The following is a 19,828-nucleotide window of genomic DNA, read 5'->3' as shown; positions in this document are numbered from 1 at the left end:
ACCCCTATTTCTTATCAATTGGCGCCGTTGAGGCAACACTTAGGAATTCAACATATTTTTATTTGTAAACACAGTGGTTAATTGTTGCTCACGAGTTTGTTAAGTCTCCTTATTATTGATTTTGATTTAAGACGGTATTTGGTTTTTAACGACTACGAGTGTTGTGTTTGAATTAGTGGTTTTGTATGAAGCTTTGGTCTGGATTTGAATCAGGAGCAGTGACAGAAATCCCCTGTAGTAGATTCCACCACACCAGTCGTCTTTCACGAACCCACATTTGTAGAGGAGATATTGATTAGACCCGTACCAATGGACCCAATAGGTAATGGAATAGGAAACCTGAGGTAGTTAACGATGGACGGAGGAGGATTAGAGAGTATTCCACACCAGCATAAACCCCCATCTTAACCAGGATATCTGCCCCGATTGGAGAAGATGTGATGTTTAGAATCGATCCACACCAATTTCAGCTATTACCGTCCTTTTTGGGGAAGGCAAACGAAGAGCCCTATGACTTCTTAGAAAAATTTTATGAAGCATGTGATAGTTGCACTTACCCCAGAATTTCAAAGGAAGTTGTGAGAATGAAACTATTCCCTCATGCCCTTAAGGATAGAGCCAAGGATTGGTTTAGAACATTGGGAACAAATTTTGAATCATGGAATGATATGGAGAAGAGCTTCTTAAAAAGATATTATACAGTGGCTAGGACAAATTCTTTCAGAAGAGAAATTAGAAATTTTCAGCAGGGAAATGATACATTTAGCGAAGCATGGGAGAGATTGATGGGGCTCATTAGGAAGTGCCCCCACAATGGCATTCAAAAATGGGAGTTAGTGCAAATTTTCTATGAAGGCTTAAATGATGGGGAGAGAGGCAGAGTTGATATCTCGAGTGGAGGAGCAATAGCTGACATGTATGAAGATGAAGCTATGGCACTACTACAAAAAATGTCCGATAATTTAGCCTATCACCAAGATGCCTCCGATCATGTTAGGGTTACCCCTCGGAAAGGTGGACTGTTGGATGTTAGAGGGGTTGAACCCCAGATTACTATGGATAGAATTGAAAAACAGATAGGTGTAATGATGGGAAAAGCCATGGAAAAGATGAATGAAAAAATAATCTCACTATGGCAAGGTCAGAATAGCGGAAGAGCACCCAACCAAATAAATCGATGTGAAATGTGCTCAAGTGATAGCCACACCGGAGAAGAATGCCCTATGATATCAGAAGTGAATGCTATAGGCAGGCAAGAAGGGAGCAATGTCCAATGGGGAACTAGAGGAAACTTAGGAGGACAGGGATGGAACAACAACAACCGACCACCCCAACAACAGTTCCAATCCAAGGCGAACAATCCCCAACACCAACAACATTATCAACCTTACGAAATTTTCAGATCCCACGAACGCGACTCTCACCAAGGTTATCGAGGAGCTGCAAGAAGACAAGAAGAGGATGCTCAAGCTTTTTGAAGAAATGGAGGAGAGGCATCGGAGGGAGATGGAGAAGCTCAAGGCGGAGATCTGCCTTCACAGCGGTCAACAATTTGCGCACGGGGGAGCACCGCATGCGTGTGAAGACCCTATGAAGATGGCGCCAAATCAGGTAAACTCCTACTCAGGCCTGTATTAATCCTAGCAATTTACTTTATATTGATGACATGCGTAGTTTAGCTAATGAGCATATCCATGACATGCATGCATTGACTGAACAAAAACAAACAGGAGAGCTGAGTGCTATATAAAAACTTAGGAGTGGGAAAGAGTTGGCTAATCCATTTGCAGCTATAGAGAAACGAAATGAAGTGGAGGATAAGTTAGAGGAAGTAGAAAAGGATGAGGATGAAGGGTAGAGGAAAATCTGGAAAAGGAACCCAAAACATATTGCCCACCTATCCCTTTCCTAGTGCCTTAAGCGAAGAAAGAAAAATCGAAAGACAGCCCACTTCTTGAGTATTTGAAAGAGGCTACGTCGAAATTCCTGTTTTAGATGCGATCCAGTACATCCCTGATTATTCCAAATTTGAAAAACCTGTGTACACCTCCTAGGAAGCAAAGAGGATTCAACTTTCTGAGAATATTAGTTCAATTTTCTGCATGAATTACCTCAAAAGCGCAAGGATCGGGAGCACCAGTGATCAAATGCGAAATTAGAAGTATTCACCAAAGCTTTACTTGATTCAGGAGCAAGTGTGAATATCATGCCTAAGGCCCTACTTGAGACTTTTAAATTTGGTGAATTACAACCTGTAAATTTAGAATTGCAGTTAGCGGACGGATCAATTAGAAGACCGTGTGGACAGTTGGTGGATGTGGTGATGAAAGTAGAAAAGTGTTCATTTCCTGTCGATTTTATAGTAGTGGATGTAAAAATTTCAGGAAAAATTAGTCATGCACCGATTATTTTAGGACGGCCATTCCTAGCTACGCAAGAGTGAACACAGATTGGAATGCAGGAAAAATCAAATTGCGCATGGGAAAAGAAGAGGTTGAGTTACCAATCTCTCAATTGATGAAGTATCCCAATAGTAGCCAGGAAGACATTTATACATGTTCCTAGATGATGAAAATGATGAATGCCATGTTATAGGAAAGTAATCTATGAGGTGATGGCGGTGAATGAGAGTGCCTATGAGGGGAGAAGGGCGACCATGGTGAAATGAAGGGTGAAAACATGAATAACTACAGATCTACGCCCACTGAAGAATTAGAATTGAAACCTCTTCCTTCTCACCTTAAATATGTTTTTTTAGGTCCAAGAAAGACATATCCAGTAATTATCTCTTCAACCCTCACTTTAGAGCAGGAAGTTAACCTATTAGATGTCTTACGACAGCATAAGAGCGCTATTGGATGGACCATAGACGACATCAAGGGAATTAGTCCTGATATCTGTCAGCATAGAATTTTTATCGAGGAAGGATCCAAACCATCAGTTCAGCATCAACGTAGATTAAATCCTTATCTTTACGATGTGGTGTCGAAGGAGATTACCAAATGGCTGAAAGCAGGATTCATTTACCCAATTTCAGATAGTAAGTGGGTGAGTCCAATTCATGTGGTACCTAAAAAAACAGGGATTACTGTCCAAAAGAATCAGGATGGAGAAGAGATCCAGACGAGGGTAGCATCGAGTTGGCGAGTATGCATAGATTACGAAAGTTAAATCTAGCAACAAAAAAAGACCATTATCCTCTACCTTTCATTGATCAAATACTTGAAAAATTAGCTGGACAGAGTTTTTATTGTTTCTTGGATGGGTACTCAGGATATAATCAAATTAGCATTCATGAAAGTGACCAAGATAAAACTACGTTCACATGTCCTTTAGGAACATTTGCTTTTAGAAAAATGCCATTTGGACTTTGTAATGCACCAGCAACCTTTCAAAGGTGTATGAGTGCAATGTTTTTTGATTTAATTGGTACATGTCTTGAAGTTTTCATGGATGACTTTTCCGTGTTTGGTGAATCTTTTGGGTCTTGTTTGTCTAACTTGGATAAAGTGTTACAGATTTGCGAAGAAAACAAGTTAGTGCTCAGTTGGGAGAAATCCCATTTTATGGTGGACAGGGGGATCGTCTTAGGTCATCATATCAGCAAGGAAGGGCTGGCTGTGGACAAGGCAAAGATCGAGATCATCAAGGAGCTTCCACTTCCATCGACCCTAAAGCAACTTAGGGGTTTTTTGGGCCATGCCGGCTTTTATCGTCGTTTTATTAAAGATTTTGCCAAAGTGGCTAAACCTCTCACTTTGCTTCTATCTAAAGACAAAGAACTTATTTTGAATGATGAATGCAATTTGGCTTTTAATTTGATTAAAGAAGCATTAGTTCTGGCTCCCATCTTACAAGCTCCAAATTGGAGTGAACCCTTTGAGATTTTTGTGATGCTTCAGATTATGCAGTGGGAGCTGTGTTGGGACAACGCAAAGACAAGAAACCGACAGCTATTTATTATGCAAGTAAGACTCTCGACGCTCAGGTAAATTACTCTACCACAGAGAAGGAATTACTTGCAATCGTCTTTGCTTTGGATAAATTTGATCTTACCTAATAGGAGTAAGATTATAATCTTTTCAGATCATGCTGCACTTAGACATTTGTTAAGTAAGAAAGAGACAAAACCTAGATTAATGAGATGGATCCTACTTATGCAAGAATTGATATTGAAATTAAAGACAGGCGGGGAGTGGATAATGGTGCGGCTGATCACCTCTCCCGCCTATCATTGCCAGCCCTAACTCCCATCACAGATTCTTTTCCTGATGAGCATATTTTAGAAATTTCTACACGGAAATTGCCTTGGTATGCTCATATAGTAAACTACTTAGTAATCGGGCAATTGCCTCAAGGTTGGGATTATGATGATAGAAAAAAGTTTTTTAAGGATATCAAGTATTACTATTGGGATGAGCCTGAATTATTTAGATTAGGCGTCGATCAAATTTTTAGGAGATGTATACCGAGGATGAACAATGGAGAGTCTTGGAATCATGTCACTCATCCTTATCGGAGGACACTACGCCTCCAAGATAACGGCACATAAGGTCCTACAATGTGGATTTTATTGGCCTCATCTTCATCGGGATGCATATGAATTCTGCAAGAGATGCATTCGATGTCAAGCGGTGGTCAATGTAAGTCGCAATGCCGCTATGCCTTTAAACCCTATCCTTGAAGTTGAGTTGTTTGATCTTTGGGGCATTGATTTCATGGGACCCTTTCCTCCTTCTTTGGGATATGAATATATTTTGGTAGGTGTAGATTATGTCTCTAAGTGGGTAGAAGCCATACCAACACGAAAAATGATCATAAAGAAGTTGTTAAATTTGTCAAGGATAATATTTTCTCTCGGTTTGGATGCCCACGAGCCATTATTAGCGATGGTGGAACTCATTTCAATAACAAAGTCTTTAAAGAGTTGTTAAAACGATATGGAGTTCATCATCGACACCACTCCGTATCATCCTCAAGCCAATGGCCAAGTGGAAGTCTCAATAGAGAAATAAAAAAATCTTGAAGAAAATTATTAACCCTAATGGAAAGGATTGGTCGAGCAAATTGCCGGATGCGTTATGGGCATATCGGACGGCATATAAAACCCGTTAGGAATGTCGCCATTCAGGTTGGTGTTTGGAAAAGCTTGTCATCTCCCTTTAGAAATCGAACATCGTGCTTTATGGGCTATCAAGAAACTTAACGATCGTTAGATGATGCAGGTGACCATCGCTTATTGCAACTGCATGAGTTGGAGGAGTTGCGAAGCATACGAAAATTCACGCATCTACAAAGCCAAGATGAAAGCATTCCATGATCAACACATACACAGGAAGGTTTTTGCCCATGGCCAAAAAGTATGGTTATATAATTCTCGACTTAAACTGTTTCCAGGAAAGCTTAAATCAAGATGGGATGGACCTTATGTAGTATGTCAACATTTCGACAATGGGTCTGTTCTCGTTCGAGATCCAACACATGGAGCTGAATTCAAGGTCAATGGGCAGCGTTTGAAACCCTTCCTTGAACACGAGCCGCACCCCCCTAATGAAGACATTTCTTTAGAAGCGGCGACATCACCCTCTACTTAAGAGCATCAATAAGATTTATTTTCTTTTCATTACGTTTTAGGATTCATTTTTTCTTTGCATTATTTTCTTTTACTATTATAGCTCCTCACTTTTGTTGCATCTCTTGTGGTAACTTTGACCAGGTTGCGGGAGTATGTAATTCAGCAAATCCGAGTTATCGCCAGGATCTCTTGTTCACAATGCTAAAGGGCCCCATATCCTCCATATCACTGTTTGCCCCTCTAACCTCAATTTTATTCTTCATGATTTTAGTAGCTTTGCATTGAGGACAATGCAGGTTTTAATGGGGGGGAGATAGTTCATTTTTAGGTGACAAACTATGGTTCATGCATTTAATTTTACAGAATTCTACATGAATTGAACCTGTTTTTTTTTTAAAAATCTTTAGCATGCATAGTCATGAATTAATTTTCTTTCATCCAATGGTTTGGGAACAAGTGTGGAGAAGTTAGGCTCCTAGAGCGGATCAAGAACATGTTGAGGTGCAACACAAGTGATTTTGGGCGATGTGGATTCAATTTCAAATTGGGGAGGGTGTCTAGTAGGTGATTAGATGATGGAAAGTCAAGGTTAGAAGCTCTATGCTTCAAAGGGAGTGACGAGTGAACTGAGAGCCCCATTCCATCAACTCTAATAGCCGATCCCACTTATGCATTCGTCTCCCCATTAGCCTACTTTCATTCCAAAATAGTGAGCAGCCATTCTCCGAGTCGTATGCACGGAATCCACCACTTCATTCACCTTATTGTTCCACACGCTTCACGCCATATCCATCACAACTTGACTCCACCACCTTGCTTCGCTACCGAGGATATGCTTATCTCCCAAGTCGTCTATCTCACTTTCCACGGTATCACTCGATACTGCCTCTTTGTATCTTTTCTGTCAATAATTCGCTCTGCATCATCTAAATCTCGTTCTTCTATCTCTTCTCCATAGACCAATGTGATTGTTAAGACACTCATGCTGGTTGTGATAAAATATTTAAAACCATTCAAGTCATGGAAAGTGTTTCATTTGTTGTTATCCTCTTTGTTTGATATACAAAAAAAAAAAAAGACAAGAGGAATGAGAAGAAGACAAAGAGAAAGGAGGGTTTGACGTCCACCATCTCTGGTTTTGACTTCCAATTCAGGGCAAGATGGTCTTTATTCTCTATATCATCACATTGGTCTCATCTCTTCTATCTCCCTCACTTCCTCTAAAAATCTTGGGAGTAGGTTATCCAAGGTAGCACAACACCCGTTGGACCATAAGTCTCTCATTGTTCATGCTCACCCTAATTCTTTCACAAAGTCTCATTCTCCCCCATCACAACTCTATCATATACTCTTCTCGTTGTGTTCAATATTCTGTGCTCAACAGGAGGAGGAAATGGCTTCTTCTATTCTTAGGAAGAGAAAAGGCTAATGGAGAGGCAAGTACTAGGTGGCCGTCACCCGGGGGAGAGTGATCTTGCTCGCTAGAGATGTGAGACCAGCTGCACATGAGTGGAGAGAGTTTACCTGAGGAGTATAGCGTTATACCTAGAAACAAGTACACTCCCTTCTCATCCACTTAGGCATCCAAGCAAAGGAGAAAGAAACCCCACATTCCTGAAAAGGTCGGAGCTCAAAATGTCATTTAGTGTTTTAGTTCGACATGATTGATACACTTAACACTTCCCACACATGTTGTCTGACTTACAGGATGAAAGAGATGATAATTCAGCAAAGTACTTAGATGTTGCTAAGGGACTAGCAATGTCTAAGTAGGGGTATATGATAACACCCTAATTTCGGTCTTTATTTCATGTTATTAGCATGATTTATGCATTTAAAAGGCTTAAATTTGAGTTGTTATCATATATTTACACAAAATAATGCTTCCAAGTAATTTCTGATTTTTCCCTAATTTTCTGTTAATTATATGAATTTTTAAGGATTTATTGTAGCTCGAGATTATTATTTTTGGATGAAAATGGCACATTAAAAGTTTATTTCGACATTTATCAACATGGGAATTAATCAGGAATTTTCTAGAATTTTCTAGAATTTTTACGAATTTTTAGGAATTTTCTGGGATTTATTTCAAGAAGAAATGCATTTATTCTATGAAAAAGGGCATATTTATAGGAGAAAAATGTATTTATGCAATTTCTAGACTTTTAGGGCCTTTTGCAAAAGACCCTGAAACACCTCTCGATCGCCACGGCAGGCGTAAAGATCCTATTTAAAATCATTCAGGGTTTTATTGCAATTTTTAATATATATTTTTAATGTTTTAGGAGAAATCGGAGAGAGAGAGTGCGATATACGCAATTACTTTGGCGTCCAAAAGCAATTCCAGGCTTTTAAGGACTTTTCTGCAAAAGGAGGATTCAAAATGCGCCAGCCAATGAGAAGCGACACGTCATTGCGTGTTTAAAAACGAAACTAATAAATAAATCAATTTTAAATCTAATGGATTAAATTGGTTTAAAATTGATTTATTAATAACTTTTGATCCTGAAGTCCGATTGAGATGATTTTTATGGATTTGTTCGTCTTGATCCTCTTTCTATCTATGCGGTTAGATCATTCAGATCTAGCCTACATTGATAGATAAATATTAAGTACTAAATGGGGTAAAATGGTGATTTTTACCCTATAACCTAAGTATAAAAGCTGAATTTCGAGAGGAGCTCATTCTGGATGGTGCTCTATCACAGCTGCAAGACAGGGAGGAGCTCTAGCTTGGATCAAGTTATCTGGTACTTTTTCCTTTATTGTATTTGAACTTTTATGCATTTTGAATGAATTAGGTTAAGTTGTTTGTTTCTTCATCTCTATTCTGATCTGAACTTCTAAATCGCTTGAGCGGCATGTACAAGCCCTGATTAGGATTGAGAGGAGAAATTGAGGGATTTACCTTGGCATTCAATTGCATTCCAAAAGTAAACTCTAAAAAATTTAGTTTTAATTCTTAGGAGATTAAGATTTCCCTTTTTATTTCTGATTTAGCAAATTCTCAAAACCAACCAAAACTTAAATCAAAAATTTCTTCCAACCTCTCTAATTGAATTCTTTGATCCATCCAATTGGATCAATTAATTCAATCTAGAGCCCACAATTCTTCTAATCTTCCCATCTCTCCTACCCCCCTCTCTAAATTCTCACCTAATTAGGGTGACTTGATCCTCATTGAAGATCAAATTCACTCTAATTAGGATCTAAAACACCAAAAATTAAATCAAATTGAAATTCCTACTTGCCTCCCTTGGACGACACTCATACTTATCACTATACATATTAAGTAGAGTTTTATAAATTTTATTGCATAAGCCAAAAATTCACAACGACAAGGGCTAAAAATTTGCGTAATTTTCACCCCTATTTTCGGCTTATCACAGGCCCTGACTCGAAGGAGGTGCCGAGCTCCAAGCTTGGTTGGGGTTGCCGTGTGATGGCGCCGGTGGCCTCGCAAACCTCGTCGGAGCAACGAAGACATCTACAGCCAAATGGAATCAATCCGTAGGGCTCGCACGTAACGGACGGACTCGGCCATACAGGTAAGACGCTTAAATTGTCGTAGTTGTCTCAATTTTTCCTCTCTTACCTACCTAGCCTGAGTGTGATGAAGTCAATACGAAAATATACTACAAGATATATTAAACGAGCGATGGGAGAGGACGGTGTACCTCATCGGCGCGTGGCTCGTGGTGCAGCATTCGGCGACGGTGGCGGCGGTCGGAGCGGTTGTGGGGGAGAGTCGCCGGAGAGATGACGACAGCTTGACTGGTGACGAATGCCGGAACGCTATTAAAGGGGTCCGAGGAAAGAGGAGGGAGCATGATGCCTAAGGGCGGCGTGGGCTGCTCGAGCGTCCGGCTGAATGTGGTTAGTGCGTCAAAAGTAAGAAGCGCATTGGAAGTGAGCAGAAAATGCACGACCTGGGGTTGTGATGCGGAGGTTCCGTGGCACGATGTACACTGGGGCTCTAGTCGGCAGTCGGTGGAACAGGCGGTACGCAGAGCGACACTCTCTCTTTTACCGATCAGGTTGGTGCAAAATTGCACCAGCTGAACCGGCTAAGAAGAGCGCGATCACGAACGAAGTCGTGAACGGCGTCGCAGGGTTGTCGTGTTTGACAAGGAGGCGTCACGTGTGTGGCACAGACAATCCTTGACCCAAGCCATCAGTAGAATTCCCCTTGGTCGTTGTCTGCCTACGATGTTGTCGTGTGCAGGATGGTCAGGAAAAGACCCCCTCCCTTTGGTGCGACAGGGAGACCAACCAACCTCCTGTTGGGCAGATCTGACGAGTCACCTCGTAGAGCCATCCCACGGCTGTTGATCTGGCGGTGGCTACTGGCTGCCAGATCCGTGCACCATGAGCAGAGGCGAGTCCGCTCCAGTTAGCCGCACAATCAACATGTCTCTCGCGCTTCATTTGCCGATTGGACATTACGAAATGACCCCTCCACGATGCAACTTGCACCAGTCGTTGCGTCCACGCCAGTTGTGCGGGAGTTCCTTCACAACACGGGGGGAAGATGGAGGCTTGTTCGTGGCACCTTTAGCATGTACTGGCAAGTCGACCGGTCCTCATGAGGCATGAACAGGCAAGGTCGGCAGCCCTGAGGTGAGAGCGATTATCCCCTTCCCTCTTCAGCCTTAAAGCTCCTCCCTTTTCTCTCTCGTTCCCCCTTTCTTTCTCTCAAAGGGGTGAGACCAAGAACAAATCAACAACACAAATCATTCTTCGATATTCCTGGTCTGCCTGACCTTGGGCACCCATCCTTCCCTTATAAAGGGGAAGGTCAAATGGGCCCCCTTAGTGGGTCAACGAAGGGAAGTCTGGTCCATTAGGGGGCCCTTATATAATGGGCTCCCATTACAAGACAAAGGGAAATTAAAACATAAAAAGAAAAGACAAGAGGGGAATGAGGGAGGAATCCGAATTGCTCAGCACCCACCTCCCACATGACAGCACAAACACGCGGTGTAGAAGGGATGCGTCGCAGTGCGACGAAAACAGGACAACAAAAGAGGAAAGAACACAAAACACGACAATGAAAATGATGAAAATGAAAATACGATAATGAGCATGCTTTCACATGACTGTTGACGACGGTTGCGGGCAGAACAGACGGCATCATCGATGGTTCGAGATGGCATGCGCCATCACTGTACCTTCTTCTTTTGCCTTTCTCCATCCACATGTCACTTTCTTCATGAACTTCCATGGTGAATGGAGAAGGAAGAAATGTCCAATATAAGAAGAGGTTCTAACAGGCTCCTATAACCCCCCCTCAAAAGAACATATCCTCTTCATAAAGTTGGTGCCCTTAACAGAGACCTCTCTGCCAAGTAGGATTTAATATTTTTTTAGAAATTTATTAAATATTTAAATACATATTTTATAGTTTTCTTGTGGTTCCGATCCAATTTGATGCTTGGACTTAAACCTGCCTCACCAATCAATCCACCCTGAAAAGGTAGACCTAATAATAAAGTTTGATCTAGTCAAACTGGTCCTTGGTAGTCGTTGTCATGGCCTAGAAGGAAAAAATAGGTAGTTTAAACCCTCCTTTTGCATATCATAACTACCTAAGTTCCAATACTCTGACATTTAAATCCATGCATTCCTCTAGTCGTTGTAGAAGCAATTGTAGAAGGTGCCACGAGGAGCAAGGCTGAAGGTTTGGGCACCAGGCAGCATGACGAGGTCTCACAAGTTAAGGCACTAGTTCGCAAACCTGTCAAGGAGGACTGATGTAACACGACGGTCGGAATTGACACTTCATGTTACCCTCAAGTGGTAAACTCTAAATGCGATGTTAATGACGTGGAAGGATGTATATGATTTGAAAAAATAATAACGAGAACTTCGTTAGTCGGCGGAAAACTGATAATCTCAATTTTAGGGTTAAAATTCATCGTTGGTGATTGAGATTATTCAATAAAATATGTTTTACCGTAGTTGAAATACTTAGTTAGTGATGAGTACGGATTGTCTCCACAGGGAACGATGATTAAGGAATTACTTTCTTATACTAGTGATGATGGACGAGAGGATCGATGAAAGCAAGATTTGAGGATGTGAGCTAGTGATATCGATAAAAGATACGTAATTATAAGCTAATTTATATTAAAGAAAAGAGTAAGTGATTGTGATGGATATGATGATGAACGATAGTATGAACGAGGATAGTGGTTCGATATGGAGTGGTACGATGGCAAGGATGGAGAGATGAGAGAATGGGAACGTATGAAGTGATAAATGAAACGGTGATAATAAAAACTAGAACTATGATAACGATGATGTTGGGAGAGAAACAATGTAAGGCGAAGACACTTACCATAGATCCTTACGTTCCGCCAGGATCACGGTGATTTGCGAGTGCCGGTAAGCTCCCCCTCTTCTCTTTTGTCTCTTCCCACACACCTAAGACACCAAGAACACTCTTGACGGATCTCAAAACTCACTCTCTTTCAATCAGCCCACAAAAGTGGGAAGCAAGTTCAAGATGGTTTTTAGAACGATCCAGACCTCTATTTATAGATTAGAGGGTATGGATAGAAAGAGGAGGGGAAGATGAAAAGTTATGGCCGTTGGAAGTTGAAGCAATCCTAGCCTTTAATTTCTTCTCTCTCCTCATCAATGTCATCAGTTTGTGCTTGTGAAGAAGTCAAAGCACTTGGTATTTTGTGGCTTTTCGTATTCCGCGACTTTTCATATTCTGTGCCACATGTACATGTCAAAAGGAAAAAAAACAAAGAAAAAATCTCTTTCTCAATGCTGACGTGGCGGCGCATCTGTACGCCACGTCACACTATGCCATAAAAAAACCAAAATACTTTAAATTTCATATTAAATCAAATAAAAGCCCAAAAAGTACGTATAAATATATATTTTGAATCAGAAAAATCATATCTTTCCAAATTTGATATCCAAAAATTCCATAAAAATCATATTCTTTCTCAAAAAATTATATTCTTTTAGAATATGCTATTAGAAAAATCCTAAAAATATAGAAAATTCAGAAATTTGTTCTAAAAATAGATTTAATCATTATAATAATATAAGGCAAGTAAGAGAAATTTAATGCATAAAGACGCATAAATATAATAATATAAGGCACTAAAATGCATGTTATCAACGACCCGAGATGCAGCTCAATTGGACGACACGTAACATGTTTTGTCACGATCAAGCTCCCAATGATCCATGTAATCTGCTAGAAGGGATCGGCGTGGTGGGGGACATTCTTTGTCCAATAATGTTCACACTGTTGACGATAATGAGCTAATCCAATACTGTTAAGAAAATATCCCAATACGATGGTGGTGGCTAAGTCCTATATCAAATATCGAAGTCACTCGAGACAATGAAGTAAGCGAGGACGACACTAGAAGACATAATTATTGCTGTAAATTAGGGGAGATGGAAATGATACCTCTGGTATAAATGCAATTGATGTTGAGAATCGACATTAGATTGGAACCAAACACGATCGGAGAGTTGCTGAAATTTGAACTCAAAGGGAGATGATGGTCATGGGCTTCAGCGTCGGTAGTTCGTAGGTGGGCCCCACCAATCAGTGAGAACCAACTCAACAAGATATTGGCACCACGATCAGGAGTTGTTCATGCACTCTTCCATCCACCACTTTTCATTGAGGGAGCCCAATTGAATTGCCAAGGTTATTGGGATCGGCGGTGGAGTAGAGCACTCAATGAAATCTCATAATTCAGGATATGTTCTAGAGTTGATCGATCACCACCACAGGGTGTGCTTTTCTTTTTTTGTCTTGTGCGATTCTGGTTGAAGACCGGTGGTGCACAGAAGAGCAGGAAGAGGGGGGGGGGGGTTAACAACCAGCCGAGGGCATCCAGCAGAAGAGGCACCGTCAACGAAGAGTCTCAGAAAATTGGTGAGGGCCTCAGTTGGGCGGCGATGTTAGGAGGAAAGAAACACTATGGTGGTAATGAACAGGCAGGGGGGAGAAGCTGATGATCTAATTGGTTGGAGATGATGACTTAGTTCACACATGGAGCCGGAAGAGAAAGAAATGCCCTGGTAGGCACAAACAATGGCAGCTTCAACCAGTGGTGGTAGATGGGAATGAGGTTGATGTGGCAATTACGTACGGCGATGGCGTTGTCGCCCAAAAACAGAGAGGGAAAGAGTCGGTCTTCTTGCCGGTTCGTTGAGAGTCACGGCCGGAGGATGAAGTGCGGTCGTCAATTCTTCACTTGACGATCTGGAATTGACTTGCCGATGGATGAAGAATCATGTAGATGGCATTCCGCAGAAGTGTAGATGACGTCGGAATCTTCTATGATGTCCTCTTGTTCCTCTTTGATAGGTATTCTTCTTCTTCTTTTTCTTCCTTGATGTATTCTTCTTCTTCTTCTACGATGTATCTAGCTTCTTCTTCTATGATGTATCTTCTTGTACAGAATATGAGAAACTGAACGCACGATAACTGCGATTAACCAAAATGAGATCTAGAGTTTTCATATGATCAAGCCTTCCTTCCAACGTCTACCCCTCCCCCTTCTTATAGAGAGGGAGTGGCAGTTGTGGGTAACCCAATTGGGCCCTTTTTTAAGGGGAAAGCCTACTAGGCTTCCCCTTAAAAGGGCTCGTTCGGGGGAGAGGAAGTTCAACAGGGATTTCCTCCCTCTAAAGATGGCACTAATCATAACTTAAAATAAAAATGTGCACGCAAGAGGCTGGTACTCACGCAAGAAGGGCCTCAGGATAATCCAAAGACGACGAAAAAAAGAAAATTACATAAAGACACATGACAAGAAGCGAGACGATGATGCGGCTTCTCAACCTGATAGTGGTACTGTAGATTCTTCACGTTGGCGCGGGCTACGCAACATGGCTGGCAAACGGTTGGGGCTCGATTGACAGAATGGTCATCCATGAAGGGCAGATAGGCTGGATGATGCATTCGGGAGGTTTTTGTTGGCAGCTCTTTGGCTAGCCGTGGTTGTGTCCCAACATCCTAGCGACACCCTCCACGAGCACCCTCCACTCTAAAAGCGCAAGACCAAGAACATGAAAGAGAACATGAATCAGAACCGAACATGCATCTCCTCAGTCGATGGCAGATGGATGATACACATCAGATAATAAAATGTCCTCAATAAACTAACATGCGGTCGTAGTGTGCTCACTAAGACTATGTCATCGCCGGTGGCGAAGGCGACGATGTCGGTGCAAGACAAGTTGCACTACAGGCAGGCTTTGCGGTGTCCTTGTTGAAATAGATCTTGAGATGATACTGTTAAATGCCAAATATATCAACCCATACATGATCAATTGACATCGTATAGAGATAGATAATAAGAACACCCCTATGTCATTAGCGTGATGTCAATGTCCACAGTTCTTGGTGTACGGCACAAGCTTGTCATATGCTCTTGTAGTGGATCTCCATCTTGAACTCCCAAGACCAGGGAGAAACCACAAAGGAATAATCTGAAATGAGAACAAAAAAACGTAGAAAGAGGGAAGAGAGGGAGAGGGACAAGAACAATGAACAGAAAACACGTTGAGGGCCACAGATTTGTGTAAGGGTTTAAGGTTGGGTGAAACCCATTTGAACAACAATGGAAATGGGCCTCAAACCGGCCCTTTCCTCACAAAAGGACAAGAGAGAGGGGGGCACACTTGGGTTTCAGTGTGCCCCCTCTCTTTGTGGGGCAGAGGCTTAAAAAGTCAAGCCTCCCCTCTAGCCATGGCGTGGGGGTTTACACATTCCCAACAGATTCCACCTTAGCAAAAACCCCAATACTCCAGGGTTTAATACATCATTGGCCTTTTTGAGTTGAAATATTGAATATATAAGCCTGTACTCAAGTAAATTGAGCTAGTGGTAAGTATGGTGATTATAGTAGATTGTTGATAACGAATAGAAGATAGAAGATAGGTGATAGTAAAAATCAAAATTTTAAAAGAACCATTGAGAATGGAAATGGAGTCCTAATAATGATAAAAATCTATTGGAGACCAATGAAAGAGGCATGGCGAGTGAGATGACGATAATGCGGTGACGTGAAGTGGTAGGACGTGATTAGAGAGTGTAAGGATGTAATAGGATGGTAGAGGAAACGTTGTTAATGTAAGAGTGAAATGGTTGTAACCTAATGATGATGTTGAGAAGAATCAATGCACGACACGGATACTTACCCTAGATTCTTACTTTCCCCATGAACATGATGATTTGTGAGTACAAGTAAGCTCCAATTCTTCTTTATTGCCCCTTCTTATGCACCTATGACACCAAGAACAAGGTTGATGGATCTCAGAAACTCACTAGCTTTCGATAAGTCCACAAATTTAGGAAGCAAGTTTGAGGATAAATGTGACAAGTATCAACACCTCTACTTATAAATCTGAGAGCCTAGATAGAAAGAGGAGGTGAAGATAAAGTGATGCTCAAAAGTTTAGCTAAATCGGCTTTCTAGATCATTAGTTATCAAAATTTGGGAGCAATCCTGGGCGTCCATTATTTCTCTTTGCTCATCATTGTCACTGTCCTTGTTTTTCGTGGTTTGTAGGAATATTTAATACCCATCAATTAATCATTGGCATGGTCACCTCCCCTTCCCTAATCGGTCGCTGTGAGAACACTACACCTCCTTTCATGGTGGAAGAAGTTAAAATGAAACTTTTGCCGCACATAATTATTGTGAAGTGACATCACTTAAATAATTTTCTACTAATCCATATCGTTAAAGTTGGAAAAATTGCATCAATGATCAACATGAAACTCTCCGCTTAAACAAGTCATGGAATTATATTTTCCACTTGTAACTAGAAAGGGAATAAAGTAAAAGAGAACTCTGAAGAATTCAATGCTTTGTTTACAATCATCATTCGGCTAAGTGTGCGACATAATTAACACAAACATTATTTACAAAATATACCCATGATTTTTGTCAACCTCAACATGTCCTGGATTGAAGATGTGATATACTTTAATTGAAATCTCTTTTTTGTGCATTTATTAACTCAAAGTCATTGGCCAAGCCATTCAATTGGCTGCAAGCAATCATTAGCCACACTCCATCATTGGCAGCAATTTTAACAACTAGGAATGTGACCAATGTCATAGGAAATTATAAAATAAGAAAATCATTTAAATCCATAAACTTAGATAAATTCAAAAAAAAAAATATTCTAACATATTAACTTAAACTTATCACAAAATTTTAACAAAAATTATGTTAAAAATAAAAAAAGACATCAATGAAATGTCATTCCAAAACTATAAGAAGTTAATATAGGCCTTAATAAGGTGCATACATCACTTAGAATGAAGAAAACATGTATAGTATGTGGAATTGCATTTATAACTAAATTGTCAATTATCAAGAATCATTAAACTCATCTCCTAGAGGGGAATAAAGGCTAAGGTTCTCAGAAAATAAATGTAGCAATAAAATGTGAAAAGGAGATAAAGCAATGGAAACAAGAGATTTGTGATGTATTATGCTAGATATCTGCTCATCATAACAATCAACGGTTGTGGAAAAGTATTTATTTTAAAATACAGGGATCAAATTGTTCAATAATACATGTGGCCAAACTGGCATGAAAATAAAACAAAATACTGTAGCCCCTAGATTCGATGTTTGAAAAGAAAAATGCATACATGAATTACTTCTTCTGTTATGCTCTTTATCGTATGGGCTTCATCCTCCAGCATGCCCCTATCTTGAACTCCTTTATGTTTTCCCTAATTGTAGCTAATGAGGGAATATGCTAACATGCTATCAGGTTATGCATTAATGCCATTTATAATCAATATTAATGCCTAATTGATACAAATTTGATGTGTTATCCGACAATGTCATCATTTTTGCATTCATTCTATTTGATCATCTATTTTCTCTTTTTCGTGATTTTAGCATTAATAAGATGTGATTTAGAGGTTTGACCTTGAGAAAGATCAAAACTCAGTGAGTTCATAATTTTCTTGGAGTTTGATGATTATAGGATCCAGGTAAAGATATTTCACGACTATTGATCATTGCCAGTCGAGCGCAACCAACATTTGAGAATTAGGGTGCCATGTTTGACGCTGAATTTGAATGTGTGATTTTCCTATATTTGAAATGCAGGATGAATGAATTCAAAGCCCTCTGAGGATCAAAGCATCGGATGAAGATTTTACCCAGGACCCCCTCCGAGGATCAAGATACATTGAGCTAATGGCTCCGTCTATGGATTTGCTATAATGTCGGTCAATGGAACACTTCCATTATATGTAATCTCCTACTAAAGATGATCTTCCTAATCAAGTGAAGTTTCTTAAGAAGTTTTCCAACTTCAGATGAGACCTAGACTATTTCACTCTTGCAATAGGACCATTGGTGTCACACAACAATGGAATAGGGTTTGTGATCAAATACAAATGCAGGGTTAGTGATGAACATTTTGATGGAAATATACGTGGCCGGCAAGTCAATCACACATTCCGCATCTCGTTCCATATTCATTAATAGAACATATTCATTATAGTGCACGTGTGATGCTCATAATGAAGTCCATGAATACATGATCGGACCTAGTGAACTATGATGAGATCGTAATACGGAGATCACTAGTCTTTAAGCATGTGTTCCAAACATTCCTATTCAAAGGATACGCGAGAAGGACATCAAAGTATCCGGATAGAATAGCACTATCTAGCCTCACTCATGTGATGAGTATGGCCGGTCCCGTAGCCATTAGTGTGGCGACACTAAGGATAGATAGTGGGTGCTCTTTAGTGAAAGAGTTCATTGAATTGATCCGTACGAATCCCTGAATGGTATTATACGTAACTGTCAATCAGGTAGATTCACGTCACGGTTGTGTAAGTGGTCCTTAGACCTGAGACACCAAAGATGTCTTGTGGACCGAAGGTTGTACTTTGGCTATGGCCAACGAGTCTCTAATCATGGGATTCTAAACGGTCTTAGTTCGGGTTCATCAAGAAGTACACGAAGGCGATTGAGTGGTCAAGATGTGATCGTCCACCCTCGGTATAAGAGGTGACAGCTCAAGGAAGACGATGCAACGAAGTCCTTGGCCAAGGCAGTGAAATATCGGAGAAGAGTTCTCCGATGATTTCCGAATGCATCAGTACTAACTCGGATGACCGATTAGGGTTTAACAGTTGACCATACCCTAAGTCGTCCAAGGAGCATCAAGTGGATGAGGGATTATACATACACGGTAACCGATGATGAACAGGTTCCATGAGTGAGTCGATACACACTCCTTTGTATCTTCTAGGACACGAGGTGTAGCTTGGCACCCCACGTGTCGGAGTCTCGATCTATCGATTGGGTTAAATCGATCCGATGTTAATTAATCTATATGATGATATAGTTAATTAAGTTGGAAGACCAATAAAGGTTATTGGGCCGTTGGAGTCATTAACTAGACTGATACATGGGCCTAGAGGGTCACACGCAAATGGTGTTTTGGATGTTGGAAGATATACTTAAGTTTTGGGGGTTTTTATGAAAAATACCCACTTAGTATAAATAGGGGAAGGCCCTGAACAAAATTCACCCAGGCCAGAATTGTTCAGGGGCCTTTCCCCTTCTTCTCCACTCTCCCCACACCCCCTCTCCATCCCTGATGTGATTGGGACGACGTAACGATGCCAACAGAGAAAGAACAGGGCTCGTCAACGAGAAGGAGTAGATCCGATGCGCCGAGGACCACGTGGATATGTTTAGAGGCTGCACTCTTGAGCAGCTCGACTCGTCTCACTCCGGGATCGAAGAAATTGCGAATGAGATTTGTGCAAAGGTACGCCGTTTCAATGTTTGGGTTGATGCCGTTCGATTCGCAAAAGACTTCCGCTGCGCATCGTTTTAGATTTATTCATCCAAGTCAAGGCCCCTAGAACCCAACAATCACCACTCAATGACGACTATAACAGTGGTGGCGATGGAAGCTCTGCCTCAAGCTCAAGCATTGATTTTAATCGAAACATCTATTTCTCCATGGATTGGACCCTCACTTGCAACTATATTATGGTTTTTTGCTGATTTGACCAAGTCTTGTTTTATTTTTATAAACACAAATTTGTGTTTTAATGACCACCTATTCACGCTCTTCAAATGGTGTCCTGGTCTATGAAATATGTGTTTTTTATTTAATGCACACGCCTTCACCGATCGTATCCTTGTCTGTGCTCTCTAAAGTGGAATTGGTTGTTATCTGAGTAGCTCTAATCGATACCGCTCTGAG

At 40.8% G+C, this 19,828-nt stretch overlaps 1 non-coding gene across 1 annotated transcript; it reads right to left on the bottom strand.

Moving 5' to 3' along the window:
* Positions 1–714: 714 nt before the first annotated feature.
* LOC144703983 (small nucleolar RNA R71) lies at positions 715–820 on the bottom strand. The gene has a single exon (XR_013581684.1). It is a non-coding gene; the product is annotated as a small nucleolar RNA R71 (small nucleolar RNA).
* Positions 821–19,828: the final 19,008 nt, after the last annotated feature.

Source organism: Wolffia australiana, chromosome 5 (genome assembly GCF_029677425.1).
Source record: "Wolffia australiana isolate 7733 chromosome 5, ASM2967742v1".
NCBI lineage: Eukaryota > Viridiplantae > Streptophyta > Magnoliopsida > Alismatales > Araceae > Wolffia > Wolffia australiana.
This window is presented reverse-complemented; position numbering and strand designations above follow the sequence as displayed.